Here is a 26332-nt window from a genome sequence, read left to right on the forward strand (position 1 = left end):
AAACAAAATGATGCAAAAATCAAAGAATAAATAGCTGCCTAAAATTGCTCTTCTTTTATTTTTGTTTTATGGACACACAACTACGTGGTAGGTCCGGCCTATTAAGTAGACAACCGTCCTTGTTCTTGGGTTCGTGGGTTGTCTGAAATCAAAGCAGGCAAAATGGGACAGAAGGTAGAATTTTCATTTTCCTTGGGTAATCCGTAATGTAATTTTCCGGGAAAGGAACCAAACATGATTAAGATCGATACGACGAACCATTCAAGCTCTCTTTTAGAGTTGTGGCTTTTGTTTATCAAAAGAATAATATTATATGTATCAATTGATGATGTAGTATAATTTAAGAAATTTTTTATATTTGTAATGTGATTAATTAGTGGAGTTAATAATAATATCATAACTAATATTGATACACTAATTAATATACTAATTGATGCATATAATACTACCGTTATCAAAATCTTAATCTTGAAGTATACACACACCCCCATTCCCACGTAAGAAGCAATGATCCAAATGGATAATGATGTTTCAATCAAAATGGGAATCGAAGACCCACAAACGTGAATGATTTTAATACATGTGAATGATTTTAGGGGCACTTACCAAGAAGTTTTTTACACAAAGTTTAAAACTTATCTAATTTTAAAATAAAATATTTACACTGATTAATCTTATATATTTTTAATTGTTACTTGTTAGGTTTTATTATTGACAATTTTGTTTGACAAAACTCCTTTCAGTTGTATTTATTTTCTCACATTTTATTTCAGTGAGGGTATGAGTTTATTAGATGCGAATCCAACCCGAATCGTGCCTTTGTCAATTTCCATGGATCAAAACCGAGGTTGTAAGAGGATCAAGTTTTTCAGATTTTCTAATTTTGGTCGTCCCGCTCGAGCGGGGAAAGTGATGCTCCAGCAGGGATTGCAAGCTCACAGCATCTCTGCTTCGCCTAAAAAAGTACTGGATGGTGTGATTCGACGCTAAAGCGTGGAAACTTCCGCTCGAGCGTGAAGCAGCTTAAAGCCTATATGAATCACACAATTTTGAAGCCTTCGCTCGAGCGGGAAGTCTCAGGCTCGAGCGGACCGCGCGAACACAAATTCTTGAATTTCTATAAGGAATTGGTTTTTTTCCAGAACTAGGATTACTTTGATTTTCTATAAGTAGTTGGGTTTCTCCCAAAACTTGAACAAGTCCTCCAGATCTTCTTTTTAAATTCTAAGGTTTATATCTGGGGATATTTTGCTAGTTTTCTTTGATATTTTGATTGAGTATTTAACTCATGGTTTAAAGAGTATACATCAAAGGATTATTTGTTTGTTCTACATAAAAGAGAGAGTTGTTCTTCGGTGGATTCTGAAGAATTTGAGCCTGGAGCTTTGGTGGATTCCGGAGTGGCTCATCGTCAAGATAATTCCGAGGTGAAAACGGGGTTAGAAGAGACACATAGAGGTTGGTTCAATTCGGTCATGGATTCGCTAGTTAATTGAAAGTATACCTGTGTAATTCCGTTATATTTTCTTAGTGGATTATTTTGTGGCTATTACCCGTGATTTTTTATCACAATTGGAGGTGTCCAATTGTGGTTTTTCCACGTAAAATCGTTGTGTCGATTTGTCTTGATTGTTTGATTGGGATTGTTGTTTACTGCTTAAAATTGATACATAATCACAAATCAACATGCAGGGGATTTCTAGATTTTTCAATTGGTATCAGAGCAGGTCACTTTTTTTTTTTTTTTTTACAAATCTATTAGAGTGAGATCTTGTTCAATTTGTGATAATAGACTCAATTCGTGAGGGAAATTCTATGGTTCGACCACCCCTACTTGACGGATTCAATTATTCTTTTTGGAAAGCTCGGATGAGATCGTTTTGAAATCAATAGATGAAAAAGTTTGACAATCTGTCATGAATGGGCGGACCGAACCAACAATTACGGTTGATGGAGTAACATTCCCCAAACCAATTGAAAAGTGGGACACAATTGATTACCAAAATAGTGGCTGGAATAGTAAAGCTATCAATTCTCTCTTTTGCACTGTCACACCTGAAGAGTTTAGTTGAATTTGCAATTGTGAAGTCGCAAAAGAGGCTTAGGATATCTTACAAACTATTCATGAGGGCACTCCTTCAGTTAAACGCTCAAAACTTCAAAGGCTCAAGTCTAGTTTCGAAAACCTTTCAATGAAAGATAGTGAGACCTTTGATGAATTTTATGTGAAGTTGAGTGACATTGTAAATTCCAGCTTCAATTTAGGTGAAAAAAATACCAGAATCCAAAGTTGTGGGAAAAATTTTGAGATCCTTCCCGATCGGTTCCAACCAATAGTTACGGCTATTTAGGAGACTCAAGATGTTGACAACCTCAAGTTGGATCAATTGGTTAGAAATCTCCAAACTTATGAGGCCCATAGAAATTTCAAAAAGAAACAAAAAGATATTGCTTTTAGTAGTGCTCATAAAGTTGGAGAGGATTCTGATGAGGATTATGAGATAGATTCCAAGATTACGACTGCTTTTGTTAAACAATTTAAAAAATATATTTTGAAAAAGAATCCTAATCTTTTGGAATATACTCATACTCATAAATCTAAAGGCAAAGATAAACTCAAAATTAATTCTACAGCCAAGAAGGAGAAATGAATGATACAAGGGAACTCTGAAAGACTCCAATGTTATGAATGCCAAGGATTTGGCCACTTTGCTTCAGAATTCCCTACTCGTTTGAGGAAGAAGAAAGCCCTCGCCATCACTTAGGATGATGAATCAGAATCTGATGAAGATGAAAGTGACAATGAAGATCAAGGCGAAGAGGGACATAAACAATTCCTTGCTTTCATGGTGGCTTCTAAAACTGAAGGACGAACAAAGTATCCGAAGAGCCCAGTTGAGAATGCCACTGATGATGAATCCTCGGGAAGTGATGATGAAGAGCTTGAGCAAGCTTATGAAAAGTTGTATAAGGAATCTCTTAAGCTATCCAAATTGAATGACAAACTCACTATGAAACACACAGCATGTGAAAGTGAGAATGTCAAACTAAAGGAGGAGATTTCCGAGACTAGGATTGAAGTCATCAAGATTTCTAATGATCGACAAGCTCTTTGTGCAAAACTCTTGACTTGTGAGACAGAGAGGAATGAGCTACAGCAAATCTATGCAATATATGAAGAAAAAATTGAAACTCTCGAGATGTCTCAAATTGCTTTGGAAGAACTAATGATCAAGAAAGAGGAAGAACTCAAGTGTGCCATGGTTACCATTGGTCTTTGGAACAAAGGATCAAAGACTTTGGACAATATCATTGGGTCTCAACAAATATGTTCTGACAAGAGTGGCATTGACTTTGGTGGTAAGAAAGAGCAAAAACAGAGTGCATCAACATCTCATGATACAAGAACTCAAGGAAAGAGAGAACAAAAAATTCAACATAAGGATGGACTTCTCAAACTTCCTAGAGTTGGTAAGGTAAAAAAAAAGAAGGTACACCCTGTTTTTATTTGTCATCATTGTGGTATGCATGGTCATATTCGCCCTTATTGTTATAAGTTGCACGGGAGAGTGTGTTTGCCTAGACCTAGAAATAAGAAGTTGGAAACCATGTCGAGACAGGTCCCCATTGAAAGGAAAGGGAGCCACAATGTCAAGACACCACCCAAGAACCGCAATGCTCACAACTTTGTTCGTACTAAAGCAATTTGGGTGAGAAAACTTGACTTGTGTTAATTTGTTTTGTCATTTTAGTTTTTGGGTTTCTGTGTGTTTGTTTTTGTCATTACATGTGTGCTCGTTCTTTTTTTTTTGTCTTGCTTTAGTTATAAAAAAAAAGAATTTGAAAAAAAAAAATCCCAAAAAGATTTTCTTAGTATGATTTTGCAAGCTTGAAATTTTTGAGTGGTCCTTGGTGCATATTGGAATTGATGAGAATATCCATTACATGTTAATATATGTGTGTTTTCTGTAGTCATTTCTCATTTTGGAGTGCGTGTTTTTTTATTAGTATGTCTCATTCTGTACACACTCTTGGATTAGCAAATTTTGGAGTCTTCCGCCTTAGTGATTTTTTTTTTCTATGGACTTCTGTCATTGATCTTTTGCGTTTCTAGAGGAATTGACCTATACTAGCATATCATAGGTGATGTTGAGTCTCTTAACCACCTACCATCTTTTTGCATCTCCATGGCTTTCCCCTTAATTCTTTGTAGTCTAGCCATGAGGAAAAGGCTACCTTAGAGTCACCAACTAGGCCATCCTTATTATATCCATGCTTCTCTGGTTCGGTTTCCATACTCTTAAGCGTGTCATCCGCCAATGATTGTGCAAAAGAAAAAGAAAAAGAAAAAGAAAAAGAAAAAGAAAAAGAAAAAATATGCAAAAGAAAGAAAAAATGTGCAAAAGAAAGAAAGAAAAAAAGAGGAAAAGATTCATTGATTGAGGGGGAGCCTCCGCCTTTACTCACCAAATACCCCTTGATTCCTAGTGGTTTGACTTTCCTTAGTTGTGCTTAAATTCTCTTTTCAGATCACTATTAGGATTGAATCTAGTGTTTGTTGAACTCCAAGAGTCACACACACACTTTTATTATGGGATCTATGCTTTTCACATAATACATCACTTTCTTTCATGAGGAGTCTTCTACAGACTGTGCACATTGTGTTTACTAGTAATTGTGCTTCTTGGATAGTCTTGTGTGTTTTAAGGTACTAATTTGAAATTTCTTGCTTGCTCCACCATATTATTTTTGTCGTTTTCTTCTTGTTCACTGTTTTTCAGTGTTTGTGGTTGCTTTTGGTGAGAGGGAGTTTGGTTCATCTTGATTTGGGATGGTTTATGATCTTGCTTTTGTTGTTTGAGAGTTGTTTTTCATGAGTCTTAGTTTTCATCTATTCATGTTTTCCATCTCATGTTTCAAGATAATCGTGTCATATGTTTATTGCTTTTCATATACTCTCGTGGGACTAATAGTTGTTTTAGAGATTGTGGCACTAATAACTGTTTTGCAGATCATGACCTTGAGAAAGAAGTTGGCTTTTGTTGGCTGTAATGGCTTGGGGTGTTTAGGATTTTATTTGCTAGGTGTGTTTTGTCATGGCATTGCCAAAGGAGGAGATTGTTAGGTTTTATTCTTGGCAACCATGTTTGACAAAACTCCTTTCAGTTGTATTTGTTTTCGCACATTTTATTTCAGTGAGGGTATGAGTTTATTAGATGCGAATCCAACCCGAATCGTGCCTTTGTCAATTTCCATGGATCAAAACCGAGGTTGTAAGAGGATCAAGTTTTCCAGATTTTCCAATTTTGGTCGTCTCGCTCGAGCGGTGAAAGTGACGCTCGAGCGGTGAAAGTGACGCTCGAGCGGGGATTGCAAGCTCACAGCATCTCTGCTTCGCCTGAAAAAGTACTGGATGGTATGATTCGACGCTCGAGCGTGAGAACTTCCGCTCGAGCGTGAAGCAACTTAAAGCCTATATGAATCACACAATTTTGAAGCCACCGCTCGAGCGGGAAGTCTCACGCTCGATCGAGCGGACCGCGCGAACACAAATTCTTAGATTTCTATAAGGAATTGGTTTTTTTCCAGAACTAGGATTACTTTGGTTTTCTATAAGTAGTTGGGTTTCTTCCAAAACTTGAACAAGTCCTCCAGATCTTCTTTTTGGATTCTAAGGTTTATATCTAGGGATATTTTGCTAGTTTTCTTTGATGTTTTGATTGAGTATTCAACTCATGGTTTAAAGAGTATACATCAAAGGATTATTTGTTTGTTCTACATAAAAGAGAGAGTTGTTCTTTGGTAGATTCTGAAGAATTCGAGCCTGAAGCTTTGGTGGATTCCAGAGTGGCTCATTGTCAAGACAATTCCGAGGTGAAGACGGGGTTGGAAGAGACACATAGAGGTTGGTTCAATTTGGACGTGGATTCGCTAGGTAATTGAAAGTATACCTGTGTAATTCCTTTATATCTTCTTAGTGGATTGTTTTGTGGCTGTTGCCCGTAGTTTTTTATCACAATTGGAGGTGTCCAATTGTGATTTTTCCACGTAAAATCGTTGTGTCGATTTGTCTTGATTGTTTGATTGGGATTGTTGTTTACTGCTTAAAATTGATACATAATCACAAATCAACATCTAGGGGATTTCTAGATTTTTCATTACTAAATTTTTTTTATAGTATATAAATTTAAAAATGCTGTTACATCCCATCATCGTTGAACTTTCATCAGATGGTCACCGGAGACTCACTGAAATGTTCAACGTCACCGAAAAGTCGCTGGAGTACCACGCAGAGTGCACTGAACATCACTAAAAGTTGTCGGAATGTCCAGAATGTTCACCGGACATCAAGAATATCGTCGAAGACTCATTAGAATATCCAGAATATTGTCGGAAGAAAAGAAAAAAAAAGAATAAATGGAGAAATTATAGTGAAAAAAATAGCAAAATATATTAAATATTGATAAACTGAAAGAAAAAAATATATAACTACAACAAACAACAACAATAGGAAAAAAAATATATTATTTTTTAATTTTTGTAGAGTTTAAGCAAATAATCTCCAATATTGATCAAACTGAAAAATAAGTTTTGAAACTGTGAAATGTTACAATTTGGAAGTATGATTCTATTAAGCATTTATCCTTATTAATCAAACTATAAAACATGTTATAAAAATGTAAAATTTTATAATTTTAAAGAATGTTATGAAATTGCAAAATTTTACAGTTTTAAAGTATGATTCATTTCGTCACCAAAAAAAAAAAAAACTAAAACTGTAAAATTTTACAATTTTCACCGCCTGTAACTAAAACTCGAAGACAACTTATTCAAAAACTAAAATTTTTCTCCATTAAAACAGGAAGATAAAAGTATGTTGAAGAGAAAATGTAGAAAAATTGAGAGATTGAATGAGAGAAACAGATATAGATAGAAGATTATGGGTGAAACTCGGGCAAATTCAATTTGATTGAGAGATTGTCCAAGCCCAGCCTAAGTTGTGTTGAGACCTGCCCAGACCCACCCATGCCCAAATTGTAACCCGAGTTTGCCTGCCCAAGCCCGACCTCGACTTAAACTCGAATTTCCCGAATTGTAAATAAATTTCATTTTTTTTTGCAGCTACATTATTAAATTATTAAAATTTGACTCTATTTATATTTTTTTTATATAGAAAATCATTAATACCATCAAAACAAATAATTTATATAATGTAAGAAAAATGTCGCTATTGTAGTCTTTACAATTTATGAGTGAAAATAAAAAAAAGTAAGATTTTATGTTATTTGCATATATAATATATATTTAATATGATTTAATAATCTAAATTACTTTAATATCATATAATGACTAATAATTTATATGTATATTTAATATTTATATATATATATATATATTACTCGGGCTTCGGGTTGCTCAAGTTATTTGACCTCTTTGCCCAAGTCTGCTCAAATTTAATTCAAGCTTATAAATTTTGTCCAAGCTTATACCGAATTTGAAAAAATCTTGTCCAAGCCCTAAAAAAATTCAGGCTGGGTTCGAGTTGCTCGGGTTGAACTCGCCCAAGTTGCACCCCTAGAGAAAATTGTACTCTGATAACTATTTTTTGTTTTAGATCTAATCAGATCTCATAGAGATCTACTTAGATCTGATGTAAATCTGAGTAGATCTACATTAAATTTGAGTAGATCTACTCATCTTCTTCGCCGAAAACTCGTCTTCTTCGCTGTCGGTGAGGATGAAGTAAAGAGTCGATGGTTACCGGTAAACCCCAATCAATGGTAATCGTCGATCGCCGGTGACTATATATTAGAAAAATAAAGAGAATAAGTAAGACATGGTTGCAAAAATCAGGAAGAGAAAGAGGTAGAGAAGAACGAATGCACAGAGAAGAATGAAGAAGAAAAATACGTAGTGGAATTTTGAGAGTATCCAAAAGGTTATGGGACTAAATAGATTTCTTCTCTTTTAAATAGGACTTCCAGGTAATTTTCCCATGATTTTAATTTGTTTATGCGTGGACCCAAAAATATTTATACAAATCACAAACCAGCCATGTTAGTCAACTTCGGCCTAAAATTCAGTCATAATTTTAATTCAAAAGGCACTTACAGGCCGGTCCTATTAACTAGATTTACTTACTTACAAGTCATGACTAATAAATTTATCACTATAATTTTTTTCATAATATCCACCATCTTTACTCATACACTCACTCACTTACAAGAATCTATCATTCTCTTCCACATACACAAAGAACAAGAGAGACTAATGAATTTATCACTAAAAAATAAATCTGAATCTAAAACAAATGAAGCGGTGGTGATATGGTGGTTGTATAGATCGGCAACGGTGAAGTATAGATTTATGACGATATTAAGTGTAGATCAGCGACGGTAGAATGTAGATTGCGATGATGGTAGTGATAGCTAGTGAACAGTGGCAGCATTCGAATAACAACAGTGGTGGTGGTGGTGGTGGTGGTGGGTAGATGACGAAGGTGGTGGTGGTGGTGTAGATGACGACGATGGTGGTGGTAAGTAGACAGTAACGGTGGTGGTAGTGAGTTGACGACGACGGGACGATGGTGGTAGACAATGGTTGTGTGAAACTTTTGGGAAAATGGTGGAGAAAGAAATAGAGAGAGAAGAGAAGATAATGGATGGATGATGATGGTGGTGGTGGTGGGTAGATGGCGGTGGTAGCAGGTGGGCGATGACAATGATGGTAGTGGTAGTGGTAGTGGTGGTAGACAATGCTGCTATAAAACTTTTAAAAAATTGTGGAGAGAGAGAGAGAGAGTAAAACAACTTGATAATTAGGACTTATTAGTGCATTCAAAAAGCCAATAAGACTTAAAGGTATTTAGGACTAGTTGGTAATTACTTCTTAATTCGTTAAGGCACTATTTTATTTATTAGAAGGGATTGCAATGAAATTATCATTCTTTCGAAGTATAAGTGATATTTTACATTTTGTTTCTTTCTTTTATGTTTGACTATTTTTTCATTGGCCCATAATTTTTTTTTTCTCACTTTCACCTTTCATATTTTAACTTTGTTTCCAATATACTCTTACAACTAACTTATGTCCAAAATTAGACATAAAATAATACATTGACAACCATGTAGTATAAAAATTATTTTATTATATATAATTCACACATTTTACACAAATTTAAATTTTAATAAAATAATATATTTCTTATTTCATGTAATGACTAACATGACATTTTTTGTCTAATTTTAAACAAAAATTAATGATGAATATTTAAAAGTGTATAATTATTTTATTTTTTTAATCATTAATACACACTATTATTAAATTAATTCTCTTATTTTATTTTTAATAATTTATTTTTTATTTTTAAAAAATAACTTGCAATTAAAATAAAGATTGAGGTTAATTTGCAATTATGATAAAGTAATTGGGAAAAAAGAAAAAAAGAAAAAAGAAAGAAAAGAAAACTAATTGAATGAATGATGGATGAGGCAAAATTAATTGGATGAAAGATGCATGAGAGTGATTGGATGGATAATGGGATGGATGATGCATGGAACGGCCAAGAATTTGCCAGAAAAGCTACAGTCCCAAAATGTTTGAGCTTCATCCGTACCTCTCAATGTAGTAATTCCACTCAATATGTATTTCTGGAATTCTATGAAAAACATCTACAAATTATTTCTCAATACATATTATTTTCTTTCGTTTCTATAGTGTTTTAATTTTATTTGCTAGGTGCAAAATTTCAATAGTTTCTTTATAAATATTTTATGATTCAATCAGGATTTTTAATATTAGATTATTTTAATTTATTAGTTTATTTATTTTTTTAAAAAAATTGTTCTATATAATATCTTGTTTATTATATACTCTGGACATGATAGAGATTTGATATTTCATCTGAATCAATTAACTAGATTTTACAATATAATCAATCAGTAATCAATGTTTTGGAATTAATTTTTATATAAACTAATCATTTTTATCTTCCGATTGAGAATACCCTATGTGTATGTCTCAATTGCGTTATACAAATTAAATCTGAAATATTTTAAAGAAAAGATTGGTTGAGGATCCTTAATGCCTTAACACTTATTTATTTATTTATTATTATCACTTTAATTTATCTTTTAGCTAATTAATTTTTCTCAAAATATCCAATCATTTCAAAAAATTCAAAATCAATTTTTCATTATTTTATTTGAGTGTTCGATCATTTTTTTTTTTTTGGGAACAAATTGGAAATGTGGATTTAACATCGAACTCACCGAGATATATTTCTTGGTGATATCCTGCACTTGATTGCAATATAATAGTCATAGTAATTAATTTTAGTAGTAATTTGAGAAAAATTTGAAACGTGAAAGATCAAATTAAAAGAAAAATAAAAAAATAAAATAAAAACTTTAGAGTCAAAGTAAAAAAAAAAAAAAAAAGCCAAATATAAAAGGGACAAAATTTACTTTACCCTTCAAAATATTCATTCTCATATTTAATTGACTAAAAAGATAATGAAAAATACATTATAAATAAAATTATTATTTATCATTATGAAAATTAATAATTATTTCACAAAAGAATAAAAAAATAATTATTTAATTTCAATCTATTCTGTTCACACAAACCAAATAGAGGATAAGTTGTTATCTTAATTTATTAGATGATAACCACTAGGGTGGTGGTGGTGGTGTGGAAAGGCACTGGCCTTTCATATAGGTGAGCAGGGCTCGATTGCTGGAGACACAACTAGCATCCTATTTATTTGGTGAAACTGACCGTGTTATACTCCACTCGTAATTTTGCCTCTTGTGCTAGAGTTGATGAATTTTCTGCTTACCTAGATGGTAAGTCATTTCTTTTGGATTGGGATAAATTTAACCAAAATACTCCGAGCCTACGGGTTGCAATGATGCCTCTAAAAAGCACCCTTTTTCTGTTTGAAAAAAAATAAATAAATCATTGGATGATATGAAACACTAATTTGATGTAGGGTTCCTTGTGTATTCCATTGTTTGGGTTCATTGCAAAGAGGAAAACATCATTTCAACTAACTCGGTGGAATTTACAATTTGGTACAATTTTTGCTCATCATTTGTTAGATAAAAATAATTTAAATAAATTGTAAAAAATAATTATCTAGAAATTGAAAGATGAGTGATTTCGACTTCTATTTTTAACTTACAAAAAGTTGCATCAAATAAGTCCAAAGCCCAAGATAACTGACCATAACTCAATTTGGCTATAGCTTTTAACCATCCTTAATAAGTGGTTATTTCATATTAATTTATAGAGCAAGATGAGATTGCCTCAAGTAAATTATGGTTGGTGAAGATAGTCGAACCCATGATTTTAGGTTGAGAATAGGAAAGACAACAAGGGCATAGGAGGCATAACATTTAATAAGTAACATGAATCACGTGAGGGGCTGGCGGCTCTAACTAGGGTATATAAAAATAAAAATAAAAAATAAAAAATCATTAAATGTCAAAAAGATATAAAAATTTAGTATATATTTTTTTTGTGGTTGCATTTATTAAATTTTTAAAGATATATTGACAATTATTTTACATTTTAAATATATCTAAATTAGATATATTTAAAATAAAATAAAAATTGACTAAAACATTAAAAAAATTGAGAACTTAAAACCAAATATGTTGAAATATTATACAAAATGGCATCCTTCATATTCTTACTCCATAGAGCCTATACCACGTAAGCATACTGACTTCATGAACCCACGGTATCTGCAGGAGAATTTTAAACTTTGAGAGAGCCCCAACACAAGAAAAAATACAGTTATATGACAAACACAGAAATCAAATACTAAAATAAATATTAAATATATATAAATAAGCAAAATTTTATAGAATTTATTGAAGATACACACTTCTAAATAATAATATTGGTCTATATATATTATGTATCTAATTATGTGATTGATTTTTGTATTCTTAAATAAAGAAGAATAATACACCTTAACGTTGTGTTTGGTTGAATGATTTAGGAAGGGATTTGAAAAGAGAAAGGAAAAAGGTACGTGAACTATGAATAAAATATACCTACATTTCACATACTTTTTCTCTTTTTCTTTCCAAATCTCTTCCCAAATCTCTTAATCAAATACAACGTAAAAGATAAAACGCTTCAATTAGAAGAGAAGAATCAGTCCTTGACAATAGAAGTCAGTTGGAATTGGCTCACCAACAATATAATCTTTTAAGGTAACTTCCTAAAAATGTCATGGAAAAGATATATACTTGCATTAGAAATTGATAAAAGTATGGAACAAACCACTCAAATTCCATTAGCAATGGGCTGTAATTTGCAATGGGGTGGTAATACATGTTGCTATTTTTAAGTTAAAATTTTTTCCATGGAATATTGATTCTCAACAACTGCATGGAAAAAAGGTTCTTGGTTGGATTTTTTGTAGAGTTGTTTAAATGTGTATCATAATCAAATTTATAAATTTTTCTTGTAAACTGATGTAACGTTTATTGGCCCTGTTTGGTACAGTTTTTTTTTTAGCTTATTTCAGCTTTCAGGCCTCGTTTGGAGACTAGCCGGTTTAGCCAAAAAGCTAAAAAGTTACTAAATTAGCCAAAAAGCCAAAGATTATTTTTTCTCTCTACTTTTTGCACATCTTTTCGTAAAAAGTCAAAAAGTCATCCCAAACATACTAGTTTTTTTTAACTCATATCTTAGCCAAATAGCCAAAAAGTTACTAAATTAGTCTATTCCCAAACGAGGCCTCAGCTTAATTTAAGCTATTTTGATGTGTTTGGTTTAGCTTAACAATGCAGCTTATAGTTTTTGTAAGTCAGAAATCAGCTTATTCTTTGAGTGGGGCAGGAGAAACTTAATCTATAAGTCAAAAATCAACTTATGTTCATAGTTATAAGTTATAAGTTATAAACTGTTAAGGTATAAGTTATAAGCACTTTCCCACAGCTCTACCAAACAGAGCCATTGTGTTAGTTTACTAAGTCTCATTTCTTTTTTTCTTATACTATAATTGAATGGAAATTGGTAGGAATGATGCACTTAACGTCATGCTAAATAAGAGATCGCCTCATTTATGAAGACAACTCTTGGTCTTTAGTGAGTCCCAATTCTTCTATATATATTTTTTTCTTTTTTTGGTCAATGGGTGAAAATTATTTACACTATAAAGACAATTATATCTAAATAATCATAATTTAACAGCTACAGAAGTCCAACAACAAACACTAGGCATCATAATTTAACAACTGTAGAAGTCCAACAACAAACACCATAATTCGGTAAGATCCATGTCTTCTTCTTCCCCTTTTTTTTGGACAGCCATTAAGAAATTATTTATAATATGAAGATAATCACATCCAAACAATCATAACCCAATAACTATAAAAGCTCAACAAAACCCATAATGGGCTGAGACTCATTTATTCTTCTTCTTCTTTCTTTTGTTTTTTTGGTTTTTTTTTTTCCTTTTTGTCAATTGTTAAAAAATTATTTATAATATAAAGATAATTATCTCTGGAAGCCTCAACAACCAACCTCATAAGAGCATCCACATCAAGCTTGCTATAGCCAAACAAGGTCCAAAAGAACCCTTGTATCAGGTTAGTTACAACAAAACAAATTTTGACATTGTTACATTACATCGCTTGATGTAGTGGTCGACCACCAAGTCATTCACCCAGTCAACCATCTAATAAATGGAAAAATTGAATAATTTTCACCAAGTGGTCGACCACCTAATCTCTCTCAAAACTGGGCAATTTTCACCAAGTTCTTGACCGGATCGACCACCTAATATCTCTCAAAACTAGGCAATTTTCACCAAGTGGTCGACCACCCGATCATTCACCCAGTCAACCATCAAATATCTCTCAAAACTAGGCAATTTTCACTAAGTGATCGATAGCCTAATCATCCATCCGATTGACCACCCAATAAAAAATAAATATTTTATAAAATTAAATTTTAAAATAGAGAACCTGATGAAGTGTGTGAAAAAATAGTTATTAAAATACATAAGTAAATTTTTAATTATAACTTAATTCAAATTTATTGCGTCTGATAAGATGCTCTAATTGGCTGAGATCCATATTTGTATAACATTTTTTTATCAGCAAAAGTCACGTAAATAGTAGGAAAACAATTGGAAATGAGTTTCGAGAGATAGTAATATTGATGGAATAATATAGTTAGTTATGGTGGTTGATTTATATTAAAATAACTAAGAAAAAGTCTCGGATAGATTTATATTAAAATATAAGTAAAATCACTTTTGTGTGTGACGATTAAAAAATTTAATAAAATATGTATTTGTGAATAATATTTTCTCAAAGAGGATAAGTGTTTGATTTTTTTCTCCAATATAATGAGTCAGCAAGGTAGTTAATTTAGTACGAGGTCAATTGGGACTACACATATATCGTGTTTTTATACTAACATTAACATAATAATAAAGTGTAATTGATTGTTGACTTGCTTATTATTTTATTTCACATAAACGAATTAGAGTCAAACATGAGACCTTGTGCTCCTTCCATCTGTGGGTCAGTTTGTACAGAGTTTTGTTTCGATTTTAATTGGATCCCTACCGGATATCGAGTTATTCATAAAAAAAAAATAACAATGATAATAATAATAATCAAATACAATCATTTCATATGAGTGAAATTTATACCATCTCATGTAAAATGATTACATCCTTTTATCCAATCGAATTTTGTGTGCATGCATATACATTTTTATTTTTAATTATTTAATTTGTAATCACCAATAATTCAAGAGATTACATAATGTGAAAGAAATTGACTATACACATTTAATTTCTATTTTAACTTTTTATATACACATTTAGAATTATTGATATAATACATCTTACATAACCTCTACTAATATTCAATGGCAATGAATGTGCATGAGATGATACATGAAATTTAGTATAAAAAAAATAGTAAATGTCATTAAACCTAAAGACCTACTTGCGTAATGGGTTATTTTTCAAAGCTCAAATTAATAGAAATAACCAAAAAAATGAACCGATTAAATTATTAGAATACCTCACGATCTATTTGAATTGAAGACAATCTTAAATATTTTTTTAGTGTATTTTTTTAAATTTTCATTAGAAGTTGAATTTCTGATACATTTTGTACATGCACAACTAATTTGGTTGAATTTGTTGGATTTTAATTTTACACATGCGCACAACATTACTTTAATTGATTTTTTTGTCCATTAGATTTTTGTTGGCTTCTTATTTTACTAGAAATATCTAATTACTATTTTTTTTTTTATCAGTATTCATATGTTATTATTTTTTTAAATATATAAATCCAATATGAATTGGTATCCAAATCCTACTCTCCTGCTATGAACATTCTCAGCTATTAAGCGATAATTCTAAAATATAGAATCTTGTTGACTACAATTTTAAAATTACATGTAATTTGCATTTTTCTTTTCAAACTAATAATAATAATATAAATTAAGATTTTTCATATTAATAATTAAAAAAAATTGGAGTCACCATTGATTACCTAATATTATTTGGATAAATCTAAGTATGGTCTAGATTTATCATAAAATGTACCATGAAAGATCATGTATGGTCTAGATTTTAACTTGGATTAAATTAGACCATCACAGATTAATTTTTCTAAGTAAAAATTTGATAAAATTTTCCAATTTTTATTTGTCAATTAATTATTTTAAAAAAATAATATAAATTATCACATCACTTATTTTATAAAATGTCAGAAAATTACTAACGTAACTATTTCTGAAGCCAATTGGTGAATATTTTTCCTCAAAGCAACCTCTCTCTGACTGGTCAAAAAGGAGACAAACATACAAGAGAAGACTGACTTTGACATTTGACCGTTGCCAACGGAAGCTTGATGAGTTCAACAACTAACGTAACCTTGGTGACCTCAGTTTACATATTATATAATAATTTATCCAAATTTTAAAACTGAGAATTAATTGGTAAAGAATAAACAGTATCACTATGAATTCAGAAATTTTACCTTAAAATTATTAAGAAGCATCAATTTACGGTTTAGATTCATTTATACTTAGACCCTACACTATATCAATTCAATCGTCACCCTCATAAACATACTACCCAGAAAATTTTGGATAAATTGTTTTTGGACAGTATACTTTCTGAATAAAAAATAAATAAAATAAAAAGAAGAAGCAAAACGCAAGTGAAATTGTGATGATGAACATCTCCAAGGGAATTAGTTAAAGGCAACACCTCATATGTCTATTCCTTATATAAAATTTAAAAAAAAATATTCAAAGAGAGATTTCATTTTATACCGTATAATTTGCTTCGTGTGTAACATGCTTCTCTATATTTAAAAATAAAGATTTACATCATGTGTAATATGTTTCTCGGTATTTTAAAAATAAAGATGTAAAGCCAAGTAGTCTATGGATTAAAATTTAAGGTCTAACATTACGTCAAAGTTAACAAGTTGTGTAAAATATGTGTCATGACATTGGAGGTTATTTGTTCATACCAAATGTCAAAGGACCATCACATGTGGAATAAAATAAAAGAAGGTAAAAAGAATTTTGAGTCTCGAATACATGGCAAAAATACCCATGATTTATTTATATACAAAGATATTTTAGTTTTTTCATTTAAACAGTTCACAATACAGATGATGTATTTTAGTTCATAAATTACAATGAGTTATTGTAGCTCAATTTTTTCGCACCTCCTTTTGGAAGGTTCAAAAGAAGCCCTACAGTTTGCACTCCTGAGGTTTTGAATCTAATCTCACAAGTGCAATGTGAAATTGATAAACACTAAAGAGTCCAAATCCGGCAAATCTTTTGGAAAATCGATTTTGAATCAAATTACCAAAAATGGACTGCTTTACCAGATACAAAGTCGCTACCTAAATATTTTATGTTGGGAAAATTTAAGAAACCCATGACTCGTGCCAAAGGCCACGTGGCCATCATCACCAAAGTTGCCTCAGTTCGGAAACTTAGGTACGAGAGGGGAAGGTCATGAATTGAGTATCCCCGCTTGCCCGATCAAAGATCGGTCTCTACTAATCATAGTATGTTTTTTATCAACATTATATGCTCTTGTTCCGGTTTATTAGGTTGGCATTAATATGTGATGCGCACAAGCAAGTATAGACTAATTTGCTCAAATTGGAACAATTCAATTTCATGTTTGCTTTTCGAAAAGAGTTTGATTTTGCCACTTAACAAAGTGGGCTTAAAGTTTGCGAATTTGCCACTACACATAGTGGGCTTAAACATACATTTATTGAATCATTCCAATTCAAGCAACAAGCCTTCATCACAGACATTCAAACAGTTAAACAAGTAAACACTTAGCCTCATGGCAAGCATGTTAGACATGGTAATCACTCACACTCATGCAAGTATGCTCAAGTATTAAAAGCTCACCTAGTACTCCAAGCTAAGATAAAACAAAAGAGTTAGAAAAATATGCATGATCCTAACTATGCGATATGGCTAATGCAACGCATGCAATAATGCAACTAAAATAGGCTCGGCTACTTAACATGTTATTTGCAACAATTTCATAGCATGCGTTTAAACACGTATTCAATGAGATATTGAAACGACAATGCAGTTAGAATGATGAACCGAGCCTCGGTGCATGCGATACTAATGGATGCAAACATGAAGTATGCTAATTGAAACATGATATCCTTAATCTAACCATCGCAAGCAGTTAAATAAAAGGGAGAAAGACGTGGGGTTGGAAGACATACACATTATTACATTGCACTCTCACGAAGGAGAGTTCGGATGAATTAAGTTAACTAGCTAACTAAGCTAAGCTAATTATTACAAACCGAAATGAATTACTCGCTAAACTACTTGACTAATTAAAGAATTACAACAATTGAATTAATTAACTATTCTAGCTAACTAAAATAATTATTACAACATAACTAGTTAACTACTTAACTAATTAAAGAATTACAACACAATTGCAATTAATAATTAAACTAAGCAGTTAACTACTCCGTCTCGGGAAACGAGGGATGTGCATGCGCATGCTCGGTTTCCACCAGAAAAGACCACCGCTTTGCTCTCGAATGCCTCTGTTTGCACAGTTGAACATCAGTACTGCTGCTCACTCTGCTCTGCCTTACCAAAACTCTGTTGAATTTTGTATCAATGGCTGGCCGGCCACTGGTAAATGTTGTCGGCCACCAGCCGGCCATGGTTGAAGGCCGCCGACCATGGAAAGTGACATACCGGCCACTGATGCACATGTTCATCTTGCTGCAACAGAAGACAAACAGGGCAAAGAGAGGGTGTTCTCACAGATTGTTTGTATTGTGTATCCCTCTTTATCATCAAAACATCTCAAAAGAGTGATACACTTGGTCCTCAAACCATCAATTCAAGCAATTTCATTGCATGATGGCTAAGGAACCAAGATGTACAAGGTCAATAAATGCATAACAAGACACAAAAACCATCACCCTATCATGCATGATCAAAAGCAATGGAGACCTAGGAAACTTGACACATTTCATCACTTTGAGTATGAAATGTCCTAATTTTTCTTGTGTTCAATTAACGTCTGATTGAACACACCAAAACACAACCAAATTCTTATCTTTGCTCACTTTTAGTCCCAAATTTTAGTTACTCATTTTACTTTACCAATAATTCTTTAATCCAATTAAGTCCATTTGTGAGTAAGTCCTCTAAAAGAGAAAGAAGTATCAAACAAGTGGTAGTTTAAGGCAAGAGAGAAGTGTCATGCCGTTAATAATGAATCCTCAAAAGAGGATTAGACCATTAAGCATGGCCCTCAATCTCAAGCTTAAACAATCCTAAGGTTGAAACAACCCTCAAAGCAAACAAAAAGGCAAGAAATGAGGGAGGTTGCAGAGATTGTGCTTGATGAAATTAAGCATGAAAAACACTAAAAACATGCAATCAACTCAGACAAGTGGTGTTTAAAGCCTAGAATATCAATCTCATGAGGACTATTACACTACAACTATGCAAAACAAAGCTCACACGCAACAAACAGCTAAATATAGAGGCAAAACAATCTAATTCAGAGCCTAAAACATACTGGAATTAAGCTACAAATGGCTAGAAAAATAAGCTAACACATAGAGCTAACTAGGCTAGCAAACAAGATACAAGGAGGGGAGGCTAACCCCTCCAAATTTGGACTTCAAAACATGATTTTGGCCACTGAAAAAGCTCTGAAAACCAGTATTTGAAAGTTAGGAAAAAGATAGTTTGAAAGTGGGAAACAAAGGTGGAAAGGCCTTACAAACAAGATACAAAGAAGGGTGAACCACCCCTTACCTTAAATGGCCTAAAACCACAAATTTCAGCCCACAAAGACAGAGTTTTAATAGCCCAAAAATAGTGGGAAAAAGATAGGAAAACAAGTATGCAAAGCAAGCTAATAAAGCAAGTATTATACCTCTTGAAGAGAAGAGCAATTCCAAGCAACAAAACCAAGCAAGTACACCCTCTAGAGCTCAAACCAAGCTCAAGAACACCTCAGCTCAAAGATGAGAGGATTTGGTTAAGGGTGTATAGGCAAAGTTTAAGGGATTGTAGTCAAAAGTATAGAGAATTGCTAGAGAGAGGAAAATTTTTAAGTTCAAAATTTTCTAACCTTGCAACAAGAGAGAGGGGATCTCTATATATAGAAAACATGAAATCTCCTCAAGGAGATCCAGCCCTCCACATGTGGACAGATGCATGCATCTGTGCAAACAGTTGGCACAACTAGCATAAAATATCTGCAGAAAACACTGGTGGTCGGCCGACCATCAGTGGTGGCCGGTTGGCCATCATTGGTGGCCGGCAGCCTGGCCACCATAAGCTACATGCTTGAAAGACCAAGGCATGGTCCAAAAATGAGACAAATAGGATGCAGGATGTGAAAGGCTCAAAGTTATGGCGTTCCGCCGAGGACTTAGAGCACTTGGCATGCAAACAAACTCATCACCGGGTGTACCTGCAAGAACGTCCAAGTCGTAAGGGCCATCAAAAATAGGGTGTCTACAGTTATGTGTTTATTTTTAAAAGTCAAGGAAACAAATCACATATTAGGATTGTTTGGTACAACTCATCTAAGTTTCTTATAGCTTCTTTTTTATTATTATTATTATTATTCTGAGAGTCAGTATCAAATTGTTTAGTGCAACTTCTGCTTATTGTTTATTATGCAGAAATAATTTGAATAAACTAAAAAAATTATTATTTGAAAGTTAGAGGAGGAGTACTTTTGAATTCTACTTTATGATTATCAATTTTTAATGGGCAAATTATACTTTGCACTCCTATACTTTACACCAAATGTTAGGTTTTTATTCTTGGTAATCTCGTTTGACAAAACTCCTTTCAGTAGTACTTTTATTCGCTCTTTTATTTCAGTGAGGCTATGAGTATTTAGATGTGAATCCAACCCGAATTGTGCCTTGCATAGAAGTTTCAGAAGATAATTCTTTTATGCTTGCCACTTCGCTAACTATAACAGGGATCAAAGAAAATGCAAAAATGCATTCAAAGTTGTCTGTCCGCTCGAGCGGCCGTTTGTGTGCTTGAGCGGAGAATCCTTGGTTCCAGAAGTTTGATTGTAACGCCCTCAAAATAATAACATTAAACCCAACAAATAAGACAAGCGTTGATAGATAAACTAACCACCTTCTATCATTCATTAGAATTCCATTACATAAGTATTACATGTTAATCTCATAACAAAATGCCCTACGGGCTTACAGCTTTCCAAGTTAACACTTGGTTACAACAAAGAGGTCTAACTCGTTTACACATTAAGCCCTTGGCTTGAAATTACATGTAATGCATCAACAGTAAAACGACAAAACTATGTCCGCCATTAGCCTCCCAGCTATGTCCTTGGAGGTGGCATGCTTCCTGTACCTGAAAATGATGTTCCCATATAGGGTGAGCCACAGCCCAGTAGAAATACACTAAACCAACCATGGGCAATGACTAAAACATTAGCAATTGGTAGTTGGTCAACACTGATACAATCACATAAATTACATATTTATGTCAACGACTTACAAGTCCCATTTACTTTTCATTTTTCCTTTTTCAACAGATAAGCATGTTAGCTCTATCATCATTTCCACAGATATGTATAAAAACTATATCTCACATTCAGATAAGCATAAAAGCTATATCCACATTCTCAACAGATATGTATATCAACAATATCCACAGATAAGCATACAAGCTGTATCCACACTTTACAACAGATATGTATATCAACAATATCCACAGATAAGCATACAAGCTGTATCCACACTTCACTTCACAAAGATAAGCATATGAGCTCTATCTTCACTTCTCTAGACAAGCATATGAGCTCTGTCTACGGAGTACATCCCCTATCTCCTCCAAATACCTATCCGGTTTAGAGGTACATCCCCTATCTTCCCCTAAACCGCGGAGTACATCCCCTATCTCCTCCTCTACACATAACGTATATAAACACATTGGTTCTATATACAATCACACAATACAAACAATTAATGTATTCTAGCAACTGTCAAGTTCCATAACACATTCCATTGATTAGTTTCAGTTTGCCTAATCAACATACATTGTCTACAACAATCACGACTATCCTCCACCGATAGCCCAAAGCAGTTATTTCTAAAACAGAAAATAAATGCACAAATGGATATTCAATCAACATTTCATTTCCTCATTTCTCATCAATTAATTATCCCAATTAATTAAACAATGTAATTAGGCCATTTTCCATAATTACCATTTCAACCCTTAGGTCCCATTTTCATCAATGATTCAATAATCATTCCATTTTTCTATGCCAAACATGCATCTAGGTTTATTATGAATAAAACCCCAACTTTTGTAAAATTACACAAAAGCCCCAAACTTTCACAAAATTACCAAACCAAGCCCAACATCTCAAAATACCAAAATTTAAAGACAAAACCCATAGAGAGGAGTAGGTTATCCCTACCTCAAATTCGGAGTCCCAAAGGAGAAGACGACAAAACCCAACGTGCTCCAAAACCCGAGATTTTCAGATCAAAATGAAGTCCTCGACGATCAACAACTTTTTTGTAAAGGCCAAAGGTGAACAAATCACTCCTACTAGATCAAAACCTAGAGAGAAGGTAGAGTCTAGAGTGAGAGGCTCAACAATGGTGATTTTGGAAAAGTAAGAGAGAGAAGAGAAAGTGAAAAAGTGATTTGAAGAGTCACAAATTCGGGACTTTAACCCAGGTCTCCGCTCGAGCGTAAAACACCCCGCTCGAGCGTACACTCACAGACTTCCGCTCGAGCGGCCAACCTCCCGCTCGAGCGCAGAATGCACTCGCCCAGCACTTGTGCAGAACCAGGCCTCCGCTCGAGCTCCCAACCCTACGCTCGAGCTCACAACACTGCACAACAAGATACTGGATGGATGTAATCTACGCTCGAGCGCCAACACCTCCGCTCGAGCGTACAGGTCAAAAATCTGGGCAACTAGTTTTGGTTTCTAAACTCAACCAACCTGTAACAAACCCGCTCAACACATCCTATAACTCAAATACAAAGTAAGAAAGGATGTAAACAAGATAATAAACAACTACCAACATCCACGGACACATGTCCGGATCACTGTACAACAAGGGTAAACCTGGGATCGCTATAACCTCCCCCCCCTTAAAGAATTTCGTCCCCGAAATTAAACACAAGTTTTCAAAAACAAGTTTTCCTCCATTTTAAACAATGTTACATTTGAACATTCAACAATTCGACCCATTACCGGTCATCCCATCCCTTTAACAAGAGACATATCACAATATGTAAACAACATATGTATTATCAACATGCATCAACATTATGCACTAACTTTCCAATGTCAACAATATACTTAACACCATAATGTTACATTCAACTTCCATATGAGGCAAGTTCCAAAACATACTTCCAATAACCAAAACATTCTCAATGTTTCACAACTTAAGACATATATCAAAGCTCTTAAGTTCAACAAAATGTAAAATTTAAATACAAGATTACATATCAATAAACAAGTCCGGATATTTCTCACGGACTTCCAACTCACGTTCCCAAGTGGCTTCCTCCACTCCGTGATGTTTCCATAAGACTTTCACCAAAGGAATGGTCTTGCCACGCAGGACCTGATCCCGCCTATCCAAGACCCGAACCGGTCTCTCCTCATACGAGGCATCCTCATCTACCTCTAAATCGCTCCAATCCAACACATGTGATGGATCTGGCTCATACTTCCGAAGCATACTCACATGAAACACGTCATGCACTCCGAACAATTGCGGTGGTAAGGCTAATCGGTAAGCAACCTCACCTATCCTCTCAAGGATCTCAAAAGGACCAATAAACCGAGGGGACAACTTCCCACTCTTCCCAAACCTCATCAGGCCTCGCCTAGGTGATATCTTCAGAAAGACATGATCACCTACCTCAAACGCCAAAGGCCTCCTCCTACGGTCGGCATAACTCTTTTGTCGACTCTGGGCCGTAACAAGCCTCCTACGGATAAGCTCAACTTTCTCCGTCGTCTCCCTAACCAACTCCGGACCCAACAAAGGTGCATCACCCACCTCGGCCCAACACACTGGAGACCTACACGGTCGGCCATACAAGGCCTCAAACGGTGCCATACCGATGCTAGACTGAAAACTATTGTTGTAGGCAAACTCTACCAATGGCAAGTGCCTCTCCCACGTCCCACTGAAGTCCAGGACACAACCCCGAAGCATATCCTCGAGGATCTGAATAGTACGCTCGGACTGCCCGTCAGTCTGAGGATGATAAGCCGTACTAAAGGTCAACTTAGTGCCCAAGGCACTCTGCAAACTCTGCCACAATCTAGCAGTAAAACGAGGATCTCTATCTGAGACAATCGTCACTGGGACCCCGTGCAATCTCACTACGTCCCGAATATACAAATCGGCAAGATGATCTACCGAATCTCTCACGCGCATAGGAATAAAGTGCGCCGACTTAGTCAACCGGTCTACAACCACCCAAATAGCATCACTACCCCGCTGAGTCCTCGGAAGACCTACAACGAAGTCCATAGTGACATGCTCCCACTTCCACTCGGCAATAGGCAAAGGTTGCAACAAACCCGCTGGCCTCTGATGCTCGGCCTTCACTTGCTGGCAAGTAAGGCATTTCGATACGAAGACAGCCACATCTCTCTTCATACCCCGCCACCAAAACTGGCGACCCAAATCCTGATACATCTTAGTACCTCCCGGATGCACCGCAAGGCGCGAATGGTGAAACTCTCGGAGTACTTCCTCACGGCAAGCCTCCGGTACAAACAAACGGTCTCGGTATCTCACACTCAGGTCGGGATACACCGTCAAACCCTTCTCAACTTTCCCACTGGAGATCTTTTCTCAGAGGGATTCTACCTCAAGGTCACCTCTCTGTGCCTCTAACACTCTAATCACAAGTGTAGGCTGCGCAACAACCGAAAACAAGGCCGCAGCCTCAACAGATTCGCCCAGTAGCAAATCAAACTCGCCAAGTGCTCCCAACATCTCCCATTCCCGGATGGCTATACAAGCTACATCACTAATGGTCTTCCTACTAAGGGCATCGGCCACAACATTGGCCTTTCCCGGATGATAGTGCAACTCAAAATCATAATCCTCGATGAACTCCATCCATCTCCTCTGCCTCAAATTCAAGTCTCTCTGGGTAAACAGATACTTCAAACTCTTATGATCCGAGAATACCTCGAATCTCTCACCATAAAGGTAGTGCCTCCAGATTTTCAAGGCAAAGATCACAGCTGCTAACTCTAGGTCGTGTGTGGGGTAATTCTTCTCATGTATTTTCAACTGACGTGAGCCATAAGCTACCACTTTCCCCTCTTGCATCAACACACAACCCAAACCCTCTCGTGAGGCATCACAATAAACCGAGTAACCCAACCCTCTCTCCGGAATAATCAACACCGGAGCGGTGGTCAATCTAACTTTCAACTCTTGGAACGACTTTTCACAAGTCTCACTCCACACAAACTTGACTCCCTTCCGAGTCAATCTAGTCAATGGTGACGCTAACCTGGAGAAATCTTTCACAAACCGACGGTAATACCCAGCCAATCCCAGAAAACTGCGGATCTCAAACACACTGTTAGGCTGTGCCCAATCTTGCACTGCCTCAACCTTGGATGTATCAACAGACACCCCTTCCCCGGATACCACGTGGCCTAAGAACATGACTTCCCCCAGCCAGAACTCACACTTCCCAAACTTGGCATACAGCCTATGGGCTCTAAGTAACTCAAGCACCACTCTCAAGTGTGCCTCGTGCTCCTCCTCTGAAGACGAATAGATAAGAATGTCGTCCACGAAGACAACCACAAATCGGTCTAAGAACTCCCGGAAAAATCCGGTTCATCAAGTCCATAAAGACTGCCGGTGCATTGGTAAGCCCGAATGGCATCACCAAAAACTCATAATGGCCATACCGCGTACGGAATGCCGTCTTAGGAACATCTTCCTCCCTGACCCTCAACTGATGGTAACCCGATCTCAAGTCTATCTTAGAGAAACAACGGGAACCCTTCAACTGGTCAAACAAATCATCTATACGGGGCATAGGGTACTTATTCTTAACCGTAGCCCGATTCAACTTCCGGTAGTCTATACACAATCTCAAGGCACCATCTTTCTTTTTAACAAAGAGGGCCGGTGCTCCCCACGGTGAAACACTAGGGCGAACAAAGCCCTTATCGAGCAATTCCTGGAGCTGAACTTTCAACTCAACCAACTCTGCTGGAGCAAAACGGTAAGGTGCCATAGAAATCGGCGCCGTACCAGGCACTAAATCAATAGAGAACTCTATCTCTCGGTGAGGTGGCAAACTAACAAGATCTTCGGGAAAGACATCCGAATACTCACAAACCACCCTCGGCAATACATGCTGGGTCTCACCACTCTCACCACTCTCAAAGCTGGCAAGTAGACTACTAAGCTCACTTCGCCCTCGCGAGTCATACCCCGGTGGCAAAACACTACCAACCCGGTCTCCCAAGAAATGGAACCACTCCCCGCTCAAGGTACACAATGTAACCCTCTGGCGGTAGCAATCAATAACAGCCCGGTATGACGATAACCAGTCCATACCCAAAATAACATCAAAACCCTTCATGGGCATGACAACAAACGGAAAAGGAAGCCTATAGTCGGCGACCTCTATATCACATCCTCTAACACCCTGTTTCAGAATCAACTCACCGCCCAAAGGCGATACCACACAAATAGGAGATGCTAACTGTGCTAACTCCAAT

The sequence above is a fragment of the Camellia sinensis genome, chromosome 7, assembly GCF_055761805.1.
Source record: "Camellia sinensis isolate YWXY chromosome 7, ASM5576180v1, whole genome shotgun sequence".
Classification (NCBI taxonomy): domain Eukaryota; kingdom Viridiplantae; phylum Streptophyta; class Magnoliopsida; order Ericales; family Theaceae; genus Camellia; species Camellia sinensis.